The 8,545-nt window shown below is 41.4% G+C and overlaps 1 long non-coding RNA gene across 1 annotated transcript; it reads right to left on the minus strand.

The window, feature by feature from the left end:
* Window positions 1–1,162: 1,162 nt before the first annotated feature.
* On the minus strand, window positions 1,163–7,897 carry LOC125318224. Its single transcript, XR_007200315.1, has 2 exons — window positions 5,998–7,897; window positions 1,163–4,024 (listed from the first exon to the last, which is right to left on the minus strand). It is a non-coding gene; the product is annotated as an uncharacterized LOC125318224 (long non-coding RNA).
* Between the last annotated feature and the right edge of the window lie 648 nt (window positions 7,898–8,545).

Here is an 8,545-nt window from a genome sequence, read left to right on the forward strand (position 1 = left end):
CAAAGGCAAGGTAGAAGTGTAAAACATTAATAGAAGTAAGCAATACTTACCACTTAACTATTTAAGGCATAGATTTATGTCTCAAGGTGTGAAATTTAGATACTCTATGTTATTTGAAAATCCTGTATGTTTGCCAGCACAACCAGAAACTGAACAAAATTACAAGAGGCTTGGGTGACTCACTAATAGTGCTTCACATTAAATAAAGACAACAACCAGCATTATCAGAGCTGCATTTCCATGCTCATTGTGTTTTGAGAGAAAATGGCCATAACCATGGAGACCATGCCATTGTCATCCTAGCTAAGTAATTAATTTCTCATTTAATATTACTAACGTTGTGAAAGTCCAGCATGTGCTTGGATGGCCCCAGAAAAGAGCAACAGCAGCATTTAAAATGTGGGTTTTTTGCTCTGGGCTGTCCTTGCAAATCACCCAATTTGTTGTTTAAAATACTGGGCATGTAGTTAAATGACCAGTTTTCTGATTTAACTACCAGCAACAGAAATGTTCTGTTAAGAGGATGAATTTAGATGCTGTTGCATTTTCATTCATTTTTTCTTCTTAATGTAGCTCTCTGTCAGAGGAACTAAAACTCTAGAGAAAAGCTTGGTACGTATAAACAATTCACCCTGGAGTTTTAAAAGTAAAGGTAAGCTCCTCACAGATTAATGAAAAACAAAGCCATGTAATAACTGGTTTCAAAACACAGTATAAAGTTTAGCTGGCTTCTAACCAATGCCCAGATTCACAAAAGGATTTCAGCTTCCACACAGGCACTCAACACCTAAATCCTGAAGTGTTCTCCACAGAAATCCCCACTTAAACTTTGGGCGTCCTTGGATGATGACAAATAAAAGTGGCAGCATGTCTGCTTATCCCCTGTGGATGTTGCAGCTTCCAGCTCTGCTTCGCTCCAGCCAGGGCCTGGCAGGGCTGGGGATGCAGGCAGTGGCCTTGGCAGGGATTTGGTGCTGGCATAGCAGGTGGGATGTCACAGTGCTTCAGTAGCAGCAGCAAGAAAACTGCATGGAAGCTGTGGTTCAAAGAGGCCCCTGAGACTTCAGATGCTTCTTGTTTTGTTTTCCAGGGTTGACACATCTCTGGGGTTATAATACCAAAATCAATAGTTTATCCATAAGTAAAGAAATACTGCTTCTGATAGGTTTCATTGTGTTTAATGACACAGGAGGGGAGGGATGAAGGAAGATAAAGAAGAAACATTCACAAAACACTTTGCTATTTCTGCAATCAGTAGCATGCCCCCTTTGACTGAAGGAGTGAAATGAGATTACCTCTAAGAAAGCTGAGGTGATGTGCAATCAGAAGAGAAAGACAGGTGAAAATATGATCCCAGGCACGGGTGCCAGTTCGAGCTTTTTCCTTGGCATCACTTTTCTATCAGAACGTATGGGGACATTGTACAAGATTAGTAGTTCCTGGCAGTTATTCCAAAGTACTCACCAAGGGCCAGATTTCTGATCTCTGTTGGCATGAACTGATGCTCAAACCAGTGCATTGTTTTTTAATATGCATTGAATAGTATTTTAATATGTATTTCAATATATAGTTTCTTGTTACAAGACCCTTTCATTTTGTATAAACGTAAGCCATCAAAGTTGGAGAGGGAAAAGACAGTGAAACTATATTTATTTTGAAGACCAAAAAGAGGAAAATGGAAATTGATGTTAGAGTGAGACAGAAGAATAAAAGTAAAAATTGAATTAGTGCAGCTACATGACTCTTTATGGGAATTCCTTTCTCAATTGCCGCCTAACTTTAATGTTAACATCAGGATCTGCCATAACTGTTGCTTGTAGAAATTAGACACATTTTTAAAATTTTGGGCAATACCTACAGCTTCCTTCCTCCTTTTGTGAAATTTATTTGTTGGTAATATTTTAAAAGTTGCAACTCCTATAAGAACATCACTTCCCTGTCTTACATCCAGACTTTCCTAGCACTCAAAAATTGGGAGATTGTTCATTGAAGTATTTACTTTGGCTTCTAAGGGGCATGAGGAACAAGAAGGTTGTTTGCCAGAGACATGGAGATACTTGAAGATGAAGTTCTCACTACACTGTTTGGCCCAAGCAGCAGGAAGGTGATGTTCAACACAAAGAAACAAGCAAAGGAGATACCGAAGAGAAAAAGGAGATTTAAAACATCACAGCAGAAGTAGAACTTGGAAAGTCTTTCAAATCTTCAAAAGCATTCTACCCGTCCAGTTTTACATGTCAGTTTCAATTTTTTAATATTTGGGACAAAAATTTTTAGATATTTGTGATTTCACTTCTTTTATTTTTCTTTTTTGAAACATGCACAGGAAATTTTCAGCCTTTCTCTGTCATCAGCCAAGTAACACAGTCCCAGCTAAGGCCATCTGAACAAGAAACCTAATCAGAGCTGGAGCCTCTGCTCCAGACTGTCTCTGCTAGAAGCAGCATTTTAAAAGAGTAAATGAAGATCAAGGAATTTGAAGCTGCCCAAAGCAGCTAAATTCTTTTTTCGTGTACTACTTTTCATCTCCACACATGAAAACAGAGTCATTATTGATGATATCATGTACTGAGTTCTCTAAATGCACTGTGCACAACAAATTGGTTTGGTTCTGATCATATAAAGTCTACTTTAGTACTTTTCATTAATTTTAGTAATTTTAGTTTTTTTAGTTCACATTAGGCCACCAGACCTGTGTAAAACATTTTCATAACAAGCATATGGTTTTCCTGAACTAGATTTCAGTTGCTTTTTTCTCTCCCTCTTTTAAAATAGTATTTACGTAGAATTTATTTAAATTAACTTCTGAACACTTCAGGTTTACCTCTGCTATTATGGATAATTTATTATGGTCAAAAAAGAAAGTTCCATTTCAATTTTTGTGAAATAGTGGTGTCATTTTCATTCGTCTCTCAGCCACATTGATGTTAGACTAACTGGAATATTTCCCCATAAAGGTGGCTGCTGTGATTACATTTGATCAGCTGTAAAAGGGATTTCCCAGAAAAAGGAATGGAAACGCTTTTATAGCCTTTTAGGTAATGTCAGAAATTTTTTGTTTTGTTAATATGAGCTTTTGCCAATCTCTAACAGCATGATCCAAATCCCTTTTGAAGGCAATGGAAAGTCTCCCATTGAGTTTGATGGCCTTTGGATCAATCCCTAAGTGCATTTAGGCTTAATGAGATGTTAATGTGAATTTTATGCTGCTGTGTACAGGAATAGGCTTTCCAACTTTTCTTCACTAATGCAAAAAGAGCGATCTGCCTTTTTAAATTTTTAAATTTTATTTTCCTGCTATAATCGGTAGGCACGCAGAAGGAGGATTGATGCAGCTCATTGTGCTCCCTACCTTCTCCCCCTCCCACCACCCTTTATCGCTGACACGCTGCAAACTGCAGAGAGCATCACCCGCTCTCGGGGGCGTCTAAAGGAGAAGTAAATACCGGCCTCCCCCTTTGCGTCATCATTGCCTTGAAACTCCGGTTTGGGGAGAAAAAAGGCAAAATTAAGGGCGAAGTGGAGGGGGAGGGGCGGGTAACACCACCAACGAAATAAAACCAAAACCGAACAACCAAAAAAGCACCAAACACCCGGGAATCGGGAAAGTCTAATCTTGGTTTCTTGCTCCACCTGGCGGGAGATGCGCGCGGGGCCAGCGCGTCCCCCCCGCACCTGGAGCGACATCCCGGGCGAGGGAGGCGGTGAGGGACCCGCTTCCTTCTGCCATGGGCTTTTGGGGTATTTTACGGGACCCGAGGAAGGCAGCCGGGGGTTGATGTGGGGTGGCGGGGAGTGGGTCTCGGCTCACGAACAGGTTTTTCCGTTAGGGTGAGGTTCCTTTTTTTGGGTGCCCAAAGGGAATGATGCTTATTCTGCAGCTCCTTAGCCTTGTCATGCGAGTTTGACTTCCCGGAGGATGAGGGGACATTGTGTGACTCACGGCGGTGTAAAGATTAACCCGTTCCTTTCAGTGGCCTTAAACACGACCCGATGGCTGTGCAGAAGCTTGCAGAGCTGTTGCCTGTTAGACAAGTATTTCACATATGAATACATAGAAATTCTCAGAAGAGAAAAAAATGTGTCTTTTGGGAATGTCTCAGTCACTCTAAGAAGAATAAAAAATCATCTGCTTAGGGTCAGTGACATTGATGACCTAGCCAGGAACACTCACTGAGTGTGGGAAGTTCGAGACACAGCACAACATGTACCGTAGGAAGTGGTTTTGCTCAGTGTGAGCAGTTCCAATACTTCTCAGAAGCTGCTAGCACATCTTAAATCTACTGTTTTATAAATATTTGGAACACAGACAGGCGCTAATGGCAACATTTTCATGCCCTTAGGTTCAAAGTGAGCTTTCTCTGGAATACTCTGCTCTGCATCTTTAAAAGCCTCAGCAGAGGATTCACTCCAAGCTGAAGTACAAGGGAAGCCACAGCTCCAGCCAAAGGTAGGCTGCAGGAGGAGTGGCTGAAGGGACACATTCTCCCCAGGACAGCTGTCCCAGCAGGAGGGTGGAAGTAGACTCCACACTACCACTGGGTTGCTCTGGTTGCTCACAGCCTAATGGCCTGGTGGCTTTTTTGGGCTACCTTGAATGTGGCACTGTGAGGAGGCTCCAGGGTCTCAGAACCCTTGCCAGAGAGGAGGCAGCTTGTCTGGCAGTGCTAACTGGTGATGGTGACCTGCCAGGAAAGCCAAAGACTGCACTGTGAGCTGGAGCACAAGGAGAGAGGTATCTGCATCTGACCATGTGAGGGAGGATATCCAGCTATGAGACATCACGAGTGCCTGCAGCTAGGGCTGCACAGCAACAACTCTAGGCATATGGCTAGACACAGGCAAAGAGGGTTTTCCACGGATTCATAGCCAAACTTCAGCAGGAGATGTGGCAAGCTCTGATCTCAGTATTTGACACCACTAGGATGGAAGTAGCTGCAAAGTTTCATTGTTTATTAGTTTTCCCGAGGGCTCCCCAAGGAAAAAAAGTGTTACCTGTAGAGAATATTTATAACAACCATTAGTTATTTGCTCTCCATTCCTTCAGTAACTGTTTCTGTGGTAAAGGCCAGCTATTTGACAAGCTGCAGAATATAGATTCTCATTGTGTTGATTGATAATTGAGGTATTTGTAAGTCTCAATTATGTAAAATGCTTGGCATGCCTGACTTTTAAATAGAAACTTTCTTCAAACAAGCATCTTGGGAGACCATTACAAACCCTCTTTTCCCAAAAAGGCTGAAAAAAGACATACTATCTCTATCTTCCTTTAAATGTCATCAAACCAAGTCTATTTATTACACATTTCAGATTCAACTTAACAGTTTCAGTGTGATGTTTCTTAGGAGAGTGGTAATCTCTTAGATTGCTTGAAAACATGCTGTTCTTCAGTGAAAAGAAAGAAAGATACACACTGTATTAAAAACCAGACCAGAAAACCTTGCATTTATCCATGAATTATTATAGTATATCCTCTGGCCAAGAATTTTCTGATCTAGCTGAAGACTGAATAGCTTTCAACATTAACCACTTGCAAAGCATACTAGAGTACGGCCATGGGTAGCCATAGTAAATTTTAGATCTGAAATCACACCACCAAATAGATAATTCCTGCAATTGGCTGGTTTCAATAGTTCTATCAACTCAAACATTCATCCCACCTGGATTGTATGGGTACGTCCAACACCTGGTTTATGAATCCTGCCAGCAGTGCAGGAACAGCAATTGTGCATCAGGTGAGCTGTAGCAGATGACATCTTTTACCTGGATTCACAAACTGATCACCCCAGCTGTTTGGTACAGTTTGTTTACTCCCTGAATTCCCCTTTATGCCTCTTCTCTTTGCCCTCATCTGCACTGAGCAAAACAAGTATATCAATGAAAAGGAACTCAGGCTGACAAACCACAAGTTCACTGCCAAAGGAAGATTAGACATGTATAACAAGAAGACATTACATATTTTGTCATAGCTGCAGTCAGTGTGCAGAGATTATTTACCAGGTCCAGTGTTTAAGTGTGGCAGATGGAAGCAGGCTAGCAGTTCCCATGAACAAAGATTCTGTTTCCGAAAAAAGGTGTGTTCAGCTTCTGGAAAAGAAATTTACCTCTCAGCAGGCACTGGCAACTCTAATCTTATTTGCACTTCTCAAAGCAGCAGCACGCATCTCCCTTTCTCAGCTCTAGCTCTCCCTGCCAGCCGAAGCTGTGCTATACAGAGAGGTAGTAAATAATGTAGGATTGTGCAGATTGGCGTGAGGCCTTTTCCTTCTCCTGTGCTGCAAACGCCTCTTCAGATGCAATAGTTAAGGTCTCAGCACAGTGGGATTACAAATCTGATAGTCAGCACAGTTTTGGACAGTTTGAGCTTTCAGGCATTTTCCATGAATAGACACCAATCATTTCACTCCCACGCTGGTGAGGTGCTCTGTTGGGTCAGGCATTTTTCAGATGGGGATCAGAGAAACAAGCACAGGAATGTGAAAACAGATACAATTTTGTAGATTCATGCAAGGTACAAAAAAATCTAGGGCTATATGATAAAGGCATTTTACTCCTAGGCTTTGAATTAAAGTGTCTTTCAACTTTATTTAAGGGGTTTGCCTTGTCAAAGCAAAATTCCTGAACATAAACACTTGTTGCTATAAATATTTAAAATTCTCCTCTGTGAAAATACAGATGAGACATATTAGCAAACACAGCACTGAGTCTCATTACGACTTCTATGCATAATGAAAATGTTAAAAGCAATATGGTTTCTTTTAAAATAATACTAGCACTTAGAGTATAATGGTACACCCTTGAAGATGTTGTTATTTCACAAATGTTCAGCATTCAGGCTCTCATACTAATGCTTGTTGTAATACAACAGAAACCTGTAATGCTATAAATTCTCACTAATGCAAATTACTTAGAGGGATGGGAAAACCTGCCTTTATGTTATGTTGTTCATTTTAATGTCAAATGTCATTCTTCATTCCTCTATTCATATAGCTTTATTATTAAAAATATTTGTCTGTAAGGTGGAGATGAGCAAACAGCCCAAATTTAAAACACTTAAGGCTCAGCTGACTACACCAACAATCTGTGCTTCTGGGCAGCCACCTCTGCTTGAGAGATTTCAGCTCATACCCTGCAGGCACAAATAGGGTCGGGGATTTCAGGTACAGTAATAAGGGAGGAGTTCCCAGGTTTATGAGAGCCTTAGGCTCTGTTCTACCGCTCAACAGCTGCTCCTGGAGCAGTTACAGCATTGCCCTGTGGTGGAAAGTGACTAACCCTGTTCTGTAGGTCAGAGGCTGAAATTTCTGGGGCTGAGATACATCACAGGGCAAGACTTTTCCTGCCACCAGCCTGCCACAAAGACACCACCCACCCCTGACAAATTGATATGATCCTGGCCCACAGAGCTCCCTCTCCATGGTGTGGTGCTTTGAAGCAGAAACAAGAGATGTCACAGGGCTCATGACAGAAACCTGAACTCTGGCAACAAAGAGCCTCCTTTTAGTTTTGATTAGCAGCACAAACAGCAGGTACTAGCATAGAAGATGGAACTCTGGCTTGTGCTAAGAGGTCACACGGTTTCTCTTTAGCTCCAAATAAAAAGTCTACAAGGATGGAGATGAAAAAGAGAAAAACAAAGCAAAACACACACACACACACACACACATTAAACAAGTAAACAAACAAAAACCAACATAAAAAGGAGCCATGAAAGTTTGAAGACAGGTATAATTAGAATTTGTGGGGTTTTCCCCCATCGTAATGCAATCAGATCCACTTACCATCTACTCTGTTACCTTATATCCTGAATAGTTGTACCAGTTTGGGAAAATTTAGAAATATATCCTCTGATAGAAGGCAGGTTACGACCACTCCTCCCCCACCAGGTTCAGAAAAAATAAATCTTCCTCGAAGAAAAGTGAAAGAGATAAAAAACTATTTATTTAACAAACACACAGGAAAAAGATATGGTGCTAAATAATAAAAACTCTTACTCTGCTGAGAGAAACCTGGGAAAATTTCAGAGTCCTTCCATAGTCTCTCTCTCCCCCTCCTCGGAGCTGGGACGGGGTGGGCCCAGCTCCAGGGCCAAGGCCTCGGTGGAAAGTCCTCCCAATGTATTCTGATGTTGAAACAGTCCAGCAGAGGGAAAAAAAAGAAAAAAAAAAAGTCCCAGGAAAAACAAAAGTTCAACTCTCCATCTCTCTCCAGAGAAAGAAAAAGGAGCTGAAAAACTGGCCAAAAGCAAGCCGGGTGCCTTCCCCACTCTCACTCTGCTCCGCAGCTGAAAAGAGAGTCTCTGTCTCTGTGTGACCTTGAACAAGCTGCAAACTGCTTTGAAGAAGTTTTGCTCAGTTTTCCTCCCCCCTCTCAGTCTCAGTTTAAAGGCACAGAAAGACACAAAATTAATTTCTGGGCATGGGGCAGATATAGGGGATACACATCATAAAGTCACCCCAAGACAATAGTTCAGCATGAAATTCACAGAGAAAAGAGATGGGGGACATGCTATGTCATATTCCAACAATCTAATTAATTTTGTTCT

The sequence above is a fragment of the Corvus hawaiiensis genome, chromosome 2 (genome assembly GCF_020740725.1).
Source record: "Corvus hawaiiensis isolate bCorHaw1 chromosome 2, bCorHaw1.pri.cur, whole genome shotgun sequence".
NCBI classification, from domain to species: Eukaryota; Metazoa; Chordata; class Aves; order Passeriformes; family Corvidae; genus Corvus; species Corvus hawaiiensis.